General features: G+C 46.1%; 1 long non-coding RNA gene across 1 annotated transcript; it reads right to left on the reverse strand.

Moving 5' to 3' along the window:
• Nucleotides 1-2,827: 2,827 nt before the first annotated feature.
• LOC115351134 lies at nt 2,828-6,971 on the reverse strand. The gene is made up of 2 exons (XR_003926706.1): nt 6,841-6,971; nt 2,828-5,450 (listed from the first exon to the last, which is right to left on the reverse strand). It is a non-coding gene; the product is annotated as an uncharacterized LOC115351134 (long non-coding RNA).
• Nucleotides 6,972-13,922: the final 6,951 nt, after the last annotated feature.

Genomic DNA, 13,922 nt, shown 5'->3' on the forward strand with positions numbered 1-13,922 from the left:
CCTCGGTTTTAAGCTGAGACAAAATTATTTCCTCCTAGAAGCGGTGTTCTCCAGCCACATTGGGTGTAACAAGTTGATGGCATCGGGAGCACGTGTGGCACGTGGGGATCAAACTCAACCTGACCGGGGCACGAGAGGAGCGGAGGGAGAAGGGTGAGGCAGAGAGGAGCCCCAACACCGAACACCTTCAGGCACCCCAGTTCTGTGCAGAGGGGTCAGAGAGCAGCTAGTCTGCCTTTCTGGCAGGGGAGCGGAGGGAAGCCTAAAAATAATTCAGAAGAGGGCCCAAAACAAAGGAGAAGCTGGTGTTCATTCCATATGAAACAGAAATAACTTTAGGTTTTTTTTTTTAAATCGAAATGTCGTTTCTTTATCAGTTGTCTTTTTGAGATCTTACTCTTCCCCCATTCTGGGCCTTCTCATACCGTCATGCTTTGAGATCTTACCTTCTGTCGGTGTCAACATCACAATCCAGTCTTTCAGTTTTCTGGCAAATTGTAATAAGTAGACTTTGATATTAATGTCTTTCTAATTGAAGAACGACCAAATAGCTATTTATTGTGAATACTATTTTTACATTTAATAAAGAGGTGGTAGAATACACTTTTTTTTACTCTGTCTGTCAAAATAGAATACTTTATAAGACATTTTTCTACATTAAAACTGATACCACAGTCTGTTTTAAAATTGTACTTCTGTTTCTCTCTGAAGTGATGACAGGCCATCATGCACACACATAGCTTACCCAGGATACAGTCTATCTTCAACATAAAGACCTCTCTAACATACAGCCCTAGAATTAAAAAAACAAATAAATAAATTACACAGATAATGCAGGCATACAAAAGAACTACGGATTAGGCTTTGTTGAATAAACGAACTTAATTTGTTTGCTTGTATCTGTCACTTATTCATATGTAGGATAAAATAAAAAGTAGCAAAATCACTCTATTATGTCATTTCATTGCATTGCATTATAAAATGTCCTGTGTTAGCTTTTGAATAACGACTAATGTTGCATAATACCTTAATTACTTTTCAGAGAACATGGTGTATTTCAATTCGATAAAAACAATCGGTTTGGTCCCATGCAAGGTCACAAAAGATCTAAAAAAATTGATTTCAGGGTAACTCAGACGATTTTATTGAATCTGGCCCTCAGTTACACATCTATCATTGTTAAGGCAATAGCAGGGTCATGGTGTTGCCTGTCCAAGATCCAGGGGTAAAACGAGCTCTTAGCAGCGATGGATTCTTCTCAGAGGTACAGCTAATATTTATCTGCTTCTGGTGGCACTCCTGATGCGCTAGATACTTTCCAAAAAAGAAAGGTGTAACTTCTGTTGCTGGACAGCTTCTTGCTGAAGTTCACCGAAATGGGGCAGGAGGGGAAAGAAGAGGCAGCCTAGCTGAGAAACAGAGTCAAGCAAACCTTGCGTCTTGGGTTGATCCACCTGGCTTCCAGGAAGGAAAACACGCTCACACATCCAAGGTAAGAAACACCACAGTAAGAAATGACCCCAGAAGGGCACAGAGATGCTCATGTGAGAGCCAAGGGCACACGTTAACTTGTGGATCATTTGCCAGCAGGCGGAAAATCCAGGAAACCTGTTGAAATCTCTAGTAGGATCGCCATCCTTGGAAATACTCAAAACTTGACTGCCTGTGACCCTGAGAGACATGATCTAATGTCAAAGCTGGATCTGACTTTGAGTCCTGCAAGAGTTGGACCAGATGACCTGAAGCGATGCCTTTGCATCTTAAACTGTTGTGTGGTTTTATAAAAAAGGTAAGATGGCTATATTTATTCAGCCAGACCTCAAAACAAGATCACTAGGCACCCACTCAGTGCTCTGGACACCTGCGTTACATGTCGAAGACCACGGTGCCTACAGCAGCAGAGGCGAGCGCGCTCGGGAGCGGCAGCGTTAACACAGGGATGCAACCACGCCAGGAGCGTTACAGCTTGTGGGGTTTGTTGGTGAGGAAGGGGTGATGCCTGAGCGGAGGGGAGAGCGGCTCAGAAGACGAGGACTCCTCACAGGGATCACTGCAGAGGCAGCTCTCCTCTGCTTCGTACTGATGAAGCACCAGATTGAGCAGCTCTGCTGAGCTCTGGACGGGACCAGGAGCTGTTTAGGACTCCACAGCTTTAAGATGATGCCCCGAATTCCACCAAAAAGCTCAGCACAGCGGTGTCTATGTGCTGCCAGGGTGCAGCTCCGCTTTGTAAGCAGCCCCCAGCCTTTTGCGGCAGCACGAGCTTGCAGATGGTGCCAAGGTGCAGGCACCATGCTGAGCACGTAGCGGCACCCTAAGCTTCAACGGGATAAAAGAAAGATACCTGTGAGGGACCACAGTGGCAGGGAAAGGGGAAAGATCTCAGCGGGGGCTGAGGGCAAACACTTGCATCGCCTGGATCCCGACCCGACTGCGCCGAGGCACAGCCCGGGTCTGAGTTTCGAGGGGCGAAGCTGTGGTACTCGGGACCTGGCTGCCAATACAAATTCCTCCTGCTGCCTCTGCCCAGCCCGCCCGTCCTACCACAGCTACGTCTAGACAGCAGCCTGGGGCAGGGATACCAGTGACACGCGCACAGATTGTAGCCGGCTTTAAATGAGCAAATTGTTGCACCAGCAGTGGTGTGGAGGGTGACTCTAAAGCAGAGGAAACTGAGGCAGGTTGCTGATAATACCGATTAAAAAAGGGGAAATTAATGGCTGAGCCTAGTCTATTTCCAGGCAAGCCCTAGAGTTACTTGGAAGCACAGATACACATAATAAAATAATAAAAATTACCAGTAAAATTTTTTAAAAAGACAGAGGAATTATAGGAGAAACACATAAATTTCTTTTATTTCCAGTCCAATCAACAAATATATACATTTTGCACAAACCTTTGGACTTCAGGCTAAGTGATACATCTAGAAAATCTGCGTGTTACTGATCCTGTAAGATACAGACTGTCTGAGTTCATCATTGAATGAGTGCCCAACCCCATGCATGACTTTGAGGTATAACGGAAAAAAAGATGAGTCAATTTTTTTCAAACCAGTTTCCTCACTGGGAAAATATTCCTCTAGGTCACACAGTACTTATTTACTCAGTAAATACTATGACAGTGAGATTTACAACCACATCATTAATAACACTGATTGACAAAGAACTTCCTCAAAACTCTTTCATCTCCAGACAAACATGATATATGTGCAAAAGAGTGCAGTTATAAATTTACAGCTGAACATGTGTGTTTGGAGCAGGGGTGGGTAGGAAAAGGGGGAGGAGCGCATGAAAAATGCCTGATCTTGCCCCCCACCCCGATCAGTATTTGGGGCTGATTCATATTTCTTTTGAATAGTCGCTTACTTGTTTCATTTCTTTTGATCTCTTAGAGGATGAACTGGAAAGGACTCCTTTTTTGGAAGACTTGGGCGATTCTTTACACTTGAATCTGCTGGTGATAAATTCATTATTTGTCTGTACTGAATGAACTAGATGACAGTTGTCACTGGATTTGGTTAAGGACCATCTTAATAATTTTCCCTGTTGTCTGAATGCATCCACTCCACATCTACCCTGCAGGAATTGTGAGGTGAAAAGGGAGACCTCAGTGGAGGTAAATGCAGTTGCTTCAATGATCCTTTTTATTGAAGCTATTTTGTATTTCATGAGTCTCCTCTGTTTGTGCCTTGTAATGGCTGTAGCATTTTATATTTATTGGTACCAATTACACTTGGTCTTCTTTTTAATAAAACAAATTTCCATTGTAAAATGACCTTGTGCCCAAGGAGAAAGTTTTGTGGTCCCAGTTAACTTGCAGAAATTTTTCTCAGGAAAAGATGACTTAACAAACCCATTTCTTCTTTATTTTTGAATACTGGATTTTATTTTTTTTTACTTCATCATTTAGGATTATTTTTTCATTTTGTATCATATTTAGGTGTCTTTTACACTATATTTCATGTCATATAATTCTGACATTACTAAAGTATTGACTGAATATTCCAGAACACACCTTACTTAAATTCTAAAGAAGCAGGGAATGCAACTTACATTTTCTGGCCATCTTTAATACTAGACTTTTTTGCAATTATCTGCAGCTGCTGAATCTACTAGTTACTTTTGCTTTGCAGGTTTATGCTGAATCTTTGAGTATTCTCTTACTAGCTCTGTTCTGGCAGATGAATATTAGAAAAAAATGCCAGCACCTGGATTTTCTTTATAGTCAGTGCAGAGAAGGAGCTACTTTGACCTCCGCGGGGAGATTTTGTGTGCCTTTCTTTGGTGCCTAGCCTGAAGGAATGCAAGATTTTTGGAGAGGGGTAATATCTTTTATGGGACCAACTCCAGAGGCTTTCAAAAGTCCCAGCCTCTTTCTCGATCGCCTATATAGAGAATTTGGGTTTTATCTTTAGAGGAGAATTGACTCATTAGGCATGTACAGTTTAAGTGCAAGCTGAATTAGACAGCCAAGTCCCAGCCAGCGGCTGCAATAAAAACCTTGAAAAACTCCTCTGAACGTGCGCAGGCACCAAAGAGAAAGGCACAAATGGTTTTAAAAATAAATCTCACGGTTGTGCCAGCTTCATGATTTCGAGGGTCTGGCTCCTGCTGTTCGCACGCGTGGATTTGACAATGATACAAAAATTACTCAGCCAGGCGTTTGCATCTTGCTGCCCGTCTGGCATGCCTTCAGCTTCGCTTCTAGTAAAGCCTGTCCCCCATCGCTGAAGAAGCTCTCGAGAAAGAGGGGCTTTTTAACACGCTGCAGAGCTCGTGACGCCATCCGAACGGACAAGACATCTCCTGCAGCTCCGGCAGGCGGACGGGGCACGCTGACGGACATCTCGGACAGGGCTCCGGGACCTGCAGCTCATCCCCGTCTCCGGTGTTGGAGTGCTGGTGGTTGGGAGATGAGCTGCTCCGGGGCTGGAGCACCACACCTCCGCGGCGGCGGGCGGCCAAGGACGTGGGTCCTCTCCCGAGCCACGGAGAGAGATGGAGTGAAGCCGGCTGCGTGCTGACGTGGAAAGCGGGAGGCTCAAGCAGGGAGCACAGGCGGGAGGCAGGGGAACCAGGAGAAGAAAGTCACTTCGGTGCGGTGACAGAGACAGCCTTGGCTGGGACAAGGGGGGCTGTGCCCCCTCCCATCGCTATGCGATACAGCCAGAGTGGCACCTACGGCTGTGTAGTGCCTTCACCTTGAGGAACGGTTATCCAACCTGCATCCATGTTCGAGGCCCTACGGGTGTCCAGTGTGATGCAAGTGTACAGAAAGAGGCAACACCAGCCTCAAAGAGCCACGGAATAAGTAGTCAGGGTACACCAGGGGAGGGTGGAAAAGAGCGGTGGGCAGGGGAACCAGAAACGTCCAGAGCGATGTACCTGGAGGCAAGGTAGAGTCAGGGTGTGGGACCCAGGTCTTCTAATTGTGTTCAGTGATAATGGTCTCTCGAAAATAAAAATGAAGAATGAAGCTGAGCTACGCTGCCTCTGTCTGCTCCTGTCTTCTCTCCCTTTCAGCTATATTTGCTGTAGACGTATAAAGGCACTGAGAATATTAACTGCACTACAGAGGTAATACGGAGTTAATGACTGTATCGATACCGATATACGTAAGAAAACCAGATATAAGTCACCGGCATAACAGCACAGACACATAGGCACTCCTGCGGTATTATTCTGCACAGGGACACCCACGCCTGCTCGGGTTGGGGTTTATACAGGTGAATAACTGCAGATGTATCAGACCTGGGCGATGACGGATGCGCCGGGCAAAGGCTGGTGCAGCCCAGGCAGGCAGAGCCAGTGGCAATGTTCTGGGAAAACCGCTAGATGTAGATACAGCGTTAGACTGTCTCTGGTCCAGGAAAATGTGGTATCTGTCTTCAAGGGAAAATTACCTTTCGGTGCCGTGAGAGGGGGCAGGTGCTTCTAAACAGAAATTAAAAACCTTTTTAAGGTTATACTGACCTCCTTGCAGCATGGTCACTGAGATTTGTTTGTCAGCTCACCAGGGCAGCGCTCGGGGCTGTTCATGCTGCAGGAAGCGTTAGTGTGCTCTTGGGTGAGAGCAAAATACTGAGAAATAAATGGTAGGTAAATAATGGGTCTGTCCTAAGGTAATGAGGCTCTTTTTCTGAATGCAGATGAGGAATTCATCAAAAGGAGAAGGCTAATGTAAACTCCTAAATGTTTAAATCATCTAAATGGTGCATGAGAAACGCTGCCTGGTTATACTCTGCCTTGGGCAGTAGGTCAGAGCATCAGCTAATATAAATCCATCAGAGCTACAGCAACGTACAGCAGCGCTGGACCGAGCCAGCAGGTCTGTTTGCATGGGGCTGGCATGGCCAAAGAAAATGCCCCATAGAAAGACCACCCTGCTTGCAGCAGGCCGGGTAAAAAGAACGAAAAGCTATTGCCGAGGGCTTGTTAGAGCCCGGTCCGCTTCTTCTCTGTAAGGAAGGCACTCGCTATTCATATTCTCCATTTATTTTCCAATGGGATACAAAGTTAGGGTAGCAGGTTTACCCTGCAGCACTTTCTTAGTGTCTGAAGAGCAGCAGAAAAGAACGTCTAGAGGGGAATAAAAAAATAAAATCATTGGCCAACTGGTAATTTTCTTAAAGATAAGAGAGTGAGCAAAGAGGAGAGGCTGCCTGCAGGCTCATGGTGCTTGTGAGAAACGGAGCGTTCAGGGAGGCTCAGAATGAAGAAAATTGGTAATTTTCAAAGGGAAACATCAGGTTCAATGGATAAGAATGAAGCATCAAACCAAAATGCAATTAAAAGAGGACCCAATAAATAACTATCAAAAGACACTTCACAGTTTTCTTACCCCTGCCAACACCCGGTATCACAGGCAGTCCCATCCAATTCCTGAACACAGGCATCACAGTATCCACACCACCACCTTAAAAAGAGCCAGGAGGCAGGTTTGAGCCCTGGCCCACTGATTATCCAGGCTGTTTAACTGTTAACTCACTTCCAGGCAGTGTTTTGGTGTATGCCAGCTTAAACTTTCCCAAATCCTGCTTGAGCGAGGTTTGGGAGGGGCCACGTGCGAGGGCCGGTTCCCAGCAGACAGCACGGCTGTGATTGCATCGGGCTGGCTCCCGCTGCTCCGGCCTCAACCCGTGCCCGGGCTCTGCACCCACAAAAACTTCCACACGCCAGCACACCACACCGCAGGTTTTTGCAAAACTAGCTGCCACCCTCCTACCACAGGAAAAAAAATGTATTTGAGAAAACCCTCATATTTTTCAGGCTTTTTTAGCTGGAAAAAAGTCCTCCCACAGAATAATAATGATGGCATAGGGGCACCAGATAAGGTGCTGAGGAGATGCAGGTCAAGCGCTGTGTAAAGTTGCCCGAGCTGCCTCTCAACCTCTGGGCCAACGACTAGTTTCCAAACCTGTTTTAATTTGCGGTATGGGCAGAGCCTTAAATCCCAATGAAGAAATGTATCATTGCTCTGTAAATGCCCTGATGGAAATAAAACTATGCACATGAATTAACTGAGTTCTATGTCACAGACTACAAAGCAGGGAAAAAGAGTCAGGATTTGGGTACAGTAGGAAAGGTCTCTCTGCCTTGGGTCGGGGAAGAACTGCCTTGCCGACACTGAGCCATGCTCAAGCACCTGCCTGGCAGCAACTGATTCACAGCATGGAAACCATCCTTCAAACCTAGGGCAAGGCTCTGCATTGTGCAGGTTGAAGGGCATCATCTCTCCGAGATGAATGAGCTGCAAAAGCCAGTTGGCTTTTTCTCAATAAATTATTTTGGCAAGAATGACTTTTTCATCAAACAAAACTCTTTGCAACACAATAGTTTTTCTTATTTTGTGAAAGTGTTGAGCTGCTTAATTGTTTTTCTCCAATATTTTGACATACCATTACCAAAACAGCTACTAAAATGTTTACATGCTAAAATCTCTGTCTCTGATAAATCAATGGAAAGGACATTAAGAAACACTGTGGCATCTTCACGAGAAAGCACAAAGAATAATAACCACAATTAATGACAATTTAGGAGAAATCAGAGAACATAATTAGTTTTGAAGTGTTTGGAATTTTAACACTTAGCTCCTATCGACAATGTTGGTTTTTGACCAGCTTTTCTCCGACCTGCTCTCAGGAATTATCCACATGCTCAGTGTTTGCTGTTGCCTTCAAAGATTATAATCTCATTCAGGCAGAGACTCATCTTCTTGCATGTTTGCAAAGCACTTGCACAGTCTTGAAGGTCACTGAAGTTAGAAGAAACAGACCCATCAACACAAAGATCATGAAGAAGATATAAAGAAAAAAAGATTGGTCTTCAAACTGCATGTGAGTGAAAATACATGTTTCCAAAAAGGAAAGAGAAAGGTGGATAATATAATCCAAGATCTACATAATGATACAACTCAGTGTCTCGGCAAGCTCCGGGCCAGCTGAGCGGAGAAGTACACAAGCACATTATGCCTATGTCTACACTTGCGTGGCTGCAGTTTGCGTGTACAGCCCTGAGCTAGCCTTCCTCTGCTTCGTGTGGGCACACAACAGCAAGGAGGTGGCCGGGCCGGCTATGCAGGCTCGCCGTGGGGTCCTCAAATGACTAACATTACCTAGAGCCCCTGCCGCTGTGTTTGCCTTGCTCTCGCTGCCTGGGCTAAGCCGTTTACAGTCACAACACCGTGTGAGGTTTGTTCACTGCAAAAAAAGAAAGACATTCCCTGTTATAATGTACTTACTGCAGGAGGTTTTGACCTGTATGTGAACTGTTGGGGGGGGGCTAAGGGAAGGACGTTCACATAAACAAAAACTACATCTGGGACATCTGTGAAACTGTCTGTGCCTTTCCTGAAATATGTCAGGGGTCCAAAAGTGAGAAAGGTTAAAACTGTTGGTAACAGGGTACGTTTATATGGCTCAGCGCTGTGTCATGTAACGGTATGAAAGAACTAGCCAAGAAGCCCTAAGCCGTATTAATGTCATACTTCACTTGGAGTAATACACCCTGTATCTCATAGGGGCTGAAAGGCAATTTGGGTATCTCGGTGCACTGCTGCAATCTGCCGGGCAGACATATGCTACTACTTAAATGGGGAAGGGTTGGAGGAAGGAAGCTGTGATGTGGTTTACTCGAGATCAGAAAAATACCTGTGATGGAGCGAGTCTCCCAAACAGCACCCCAATGACCCATGCTCTCCCACCCCCATCCTCCCTGTGCGTCTGGGTAACGTGCAGAGGGAGGAGGAGAGGGGTAAGCGAAGCACCCAGCGAAGGTGAAGAATACATTGGTACCTGCTCTGCAAATTAAAAAATGGATACTGGAAAACAACTCTTACAATTTGGTGACAATCTCCTCAGTCCTCTGAACCCCTTCACAGACATCATCCCCAGCCTGACCTTTTAAACCTGATGGTAGGCAGCTCAATTCGTTACTTCATGTTGCTAATGAGATCCAGCACATACAGATCCCTCAGTACGTGCTGGGGAAAAGGTGCCACCCTTCCTGATCATTTGTCAGATGTGCCGATGCCCTCTCCGCTGCTCACAGCAGAAAGCATCCCAATGTCATTAAAGCCTGTCCTTACTGTCCAGGGACAGCCGTTTAATGGAGCAGGTCACAAGGGCAGAGGGAGCTTTTAGATGTCACCAGGTGAACAACTGAAACGGCACCAGCTGGCAGGAGACAGATTTCAACTTGTGGCATAAGAGGCACAGAATGGGAGGTAGTTACTGGGTTTACTGAGACGAGGAGGACAGACACAAGGGATAAAACTAATGGCTTCAGCAGCAAATACGGAGCGAAAGACCAGAGGTCCCTTGGTTGGGGCCACCGGGGCAGGGGTGTTTGCAGCTGGTGGGTGCAGCGCTCCCCAACCCCTGACTCGGGGCAAGGACCCAGGGTTAAAACAAGTTTATCGAGGTGAGGGTATGGATTAAAGCTCCTTCCACATTTACACAGCAGGACTCACTGCATCTTAAGTGCAGCGTTTTTTAATTAGCTCTTAGCTAAGCAGGTGCCAGAAGCCACCGCCCCTCTTACAGCCGCTGCCTCCGCGGTGTCTGGGTGTCACGGCACCCCGCGCTTGAGCTGCCTCTCCTGCCCCACCGGCGGGACCAGCCTCCCCCGCGCCCCACGGCTCTCCCCGGTGCACGGCGTGGTCTCCGCTGCAGCCCGCCGGCCGCGGGAGAGTCACGGCGCTGGGAGCAAAGGGGAAGAGCTGCTGCCTTTTGCTGTGCCGCACACACACGTGACATGCGGGGTGAGCTGCAGCGAAACCACCAAGCTGCTGGCAGCCACTCGAATGCCCCGGGACGCCCGCCTGCACCTCGTCGCTGCCTCACATTTCAGAGAAACGATTTCCAGCCTGCTTTCTCCTCCGCCACGTCGCAGCCGGCTCGCCCCAGGAGCTTCGTTTCTGCACACGATGCCGTTTGAACGTGCATTCGTACTCCCAAGTTCGGTAAGCTGACAGGAGCAACCTGTCTTTGGGCTGAGGCATTTTTTTTTCTGTTTTGGAAATTTCACAGTGTGCTTCTGGGTGTGGCTGCCTTTCAAAAGCATGAACTCTTGAGTGCAGAGGACTGGACTGTATCCGCTGCAACCTGCCATCGCTAAGTGCAGTTGACCTCCTCCACTCGCTCCAATTCCAAAACACACGTCCTGTTTACTCAGTAGTAAAATTCTTTTTGGCACACAGTGTATAACAGATATGGTATATAGATTAAAAAAAAATACACACATTCAGTTTTCCTGGAGAGGTTTCACATGTGATGAGTCTGTCACATGTCAGTTATTTAACACAACCCCAACAAACGAGCGCCAAGGTGGAAGAAAAATGACTTGATGCAGGACCTCGCTACTTCATGACTGAAACGTGTAGGTCTTGCAGAAGTTTTAACCCCAGTATGGAGGAGATGCCATTTCAGCCTCCTTCCAGCGCATCCATGCGCAGACAGCTGGAGCCCTGCAGCCCTCCCGCAAGCGCAGGGACCTTCCATCCCCACCTCCACTGCTGCCTCCGGTTCTTCTTCTTTCCTGACATGTACCCTCCACGCTTTTCTTCACGCCGCCGTTATTTTTCACCCTTCCCTGCCTGACCTCTGCCTCCATGCTGTGCTCTCCTGCTTGGCGCCTGCTTCCCCGGTCCCTGCTGCATTCAGCAGAGGGAAGAACGATGGGTGGGAAAACCCTACAAGCGGAGGGGAGCGACTGTGCACCGACTGCTAGGGGAACCGGCAGAAGCCATCAGGTCTCCCAAGCCAACTTTGCTGGTTTAATGGGAACTTTGGATCAAATACAGACAGGACCTCCTAGGATTCGCAGGTGAGACTCCTCGTGCATGTCGAAGATGCTGTTTTGTCGAGTTGCACAGTACCCTGAGTGATGCTAACAGACATCGGTTGCGGGGATGCGGGGTCCTGAAGGCTGACACTGCTTGCCGTTCATCACCGAGGCAGTGGGAACCACCAGGAATTGCCACCACGGTGAAAAACATAACCAGAACAAACAATCCCCCCAAAACTGTTGCTCACCTTGCTCAGGAGACTTGAGAACACACTGGTGGATATAAAGAGAAAATAAACAAGATTTTAAAATGGAGTTGTCATTCTTCTGCCCAAAACTCTGCCTGACATGTACTGCTTAATGTGTGTGTATTTTCCTTTGGATGAATGTGGCCATACGTGCCTTAAAATGTTCCTGCATAAAATGAAAGCATAATATGCAATACAGCGTGTTGAAGATATATTGAAGATATTTACTACATTCTCCTTATGTAGATGGTGTTTGTTTAACCATCTTTATTCACAGTAATTGACTGTTGCTATTGCTATTCTTTTTAGCACCAATTAAAAGTTGTTCTGTAGTTCTTTACCAATATATTTTTAAGCCGCTCAGTGCTTAATACAAGTTTGTAACCTGCAGGCTCAAGTCTTGTGGAGACTCGTGCACATGAATAATTCATAAACTAAGGAACAGTGGCTTTTAACATAAGTAAAACTACTTGAAAGAGAAAAGTAGCTCACGCTTGAATTCTCTGCAGGAATTGACCTTAATTTGCTCTTCAGATCTAGACTGCCCTATTAGGAAGCTTTCTTGTCTGTTTTTTATTTATTTTATATAGGTAGGTAATACAGATAAAAAAGGTCTCCAAACTCTATAAATCTTCTAAGTTAGACTGAACTTTCATGAAGGTTGTAATGCTGTGGACAGCATCATAAACCAAGGGGTTCCTCTGCCTCCCTCATTGCCTTGACGTTCAATAGTTTCTGTATGACTGTGAGGAGGCAGACGAGGTGACTCAAATGCCATTAATGTTTACAAGACAGTTCTGTGAAGCCTTAAAAGCAGGCACCAATGCCAGTGAAGCTCAGCTCTCATCCCATGCATTTGCATTTGTAGTGTAAAAAGAAAATCCCTGATAAGTAATTATTGCATTCCTTGATTTTCCTTAAACAGAGAGAAAGCAGAGAAAATTTTAAGGAGTAATGAAACCAAACTCAGCTATCGCATTCACAAAGTGCCATACATTCGTCTTGCTGTTAAAAACTGTAGGGAAAAATGTGGTAAAAGCAAAGCTCTCCCTGCTTACAAAATAAACAGTGAAATATAAACTGGATTACTTGTCATATCAGGAACATGTCACTGTTTTTTCAGGGTGTTCAGCCTGATTATGAGTTCTGGCAATTTTATTCCAGAAAACCTCCACGAATTTCACTGGATAGAAGTTGTAGTAGAAATAATAGTGAGGTGATATAGCCTAAGGTCCCTTTTACTTGCTATGTGGTAGAGAAATGTAGAAAAAAGATGGCTTTTGCCCTCAGAGGTTAAAAATTTTCCAGTTGTAGCTGTGACTTGCACATTTTTAAGAAAAATCAGAACGAAAAAAATTTTGAAACCTTTTTTTTTTTGAGTCATCTACCATCCTCTTACCATGTGAGGCAGCTGTAGCACCGGAGAGCAAGACTCAGGGCAGTTACCGGTTGCAGCGTGAACACTCACTCCCTTCTCTTGGAGCTGGCAGTTCATTAGCAGCCAGTTTATCAACTCTGCCTTACCACAGGGCCCTCTGAATTTTTCATGATCTCCTCCCCTTAAGGCAGCAAACCCATAAGTTTTTCTACACAAGCAACAGGACATGAAATTCAAGGGATGAAAAGTAAATTTTGGACTTTGGTCAATGTCTTCAATGCAGTTTAAGAAATTTCATGGACTGAGACGCATTCCTGCACTTCCACCCCAAAACTCCCTTAGTTTCAGACAGGGAAGACTATTCCTCACTATCCTCTCTGGGTTGCCCCTCAGCTGAGGACACATTTTCTGTACAGAAGGTGCAGAATCGCCCAGCTCCGTGCACGCATGATTTTGCATCTTCACCTGGGTTGCATGGACTAAGCGGTGTCTGTGTCACCTCCCTCAGATTAATAAACCCCAATTATTTTTTTTTTCTCTGTTGTCTCAGGAAACATTTGTAAATGTTGCAGGACACAGGAATGCAGCCTGGGTTTCGTCTGTACCTTATCAAGATGTCCTGGCCGCTAAGCTCTTGCAACGGCTCCCCCGTCACTGGCTGCCGTGCATCCCCGTGCATCCCTGGCCGTGCGGCAGTCCTGCTCGGCAGGACGGGGGGAAGGGGACAGGTCTCTCCCCACACACCCTGTTTCATGTCAACATCTTCGCTTTGTGGAAGCAGCATTTCCTCCACAAGGCTTAGCGGGCCCTACCCGCCGCTAACATCCAGTAAACTCTGCTAAATGAATCTTTATTTTTTTATTATAAAGTTTTGAGTAAGGTTTTAGGAAAACAGGTTTGGAAAGACAATTAAAAGAAAACCTAAATAATTTACACAGAGACAAGGCCCTCTTAACGTATTCCAAGGTACCTTAGCCAAACCACTGCTCCTCAGATGCTGATGGGTCTGGA

This window comes from Aquila chrysaetos, chromosome 15 (genome assembly GCF_900496995.4).
Source record: "Aquila chrysaetos chrysaetos chromosome 15, bAquChr1.4, whole genome shotgun sequence".
NCBI classification, from domain to species: domain Eukaryota; kingdom Metazoa; phylum Chordata; class Aves; order Accipitriformes; family Accipitridae; genus Aquila; species Aquila chrysaetos.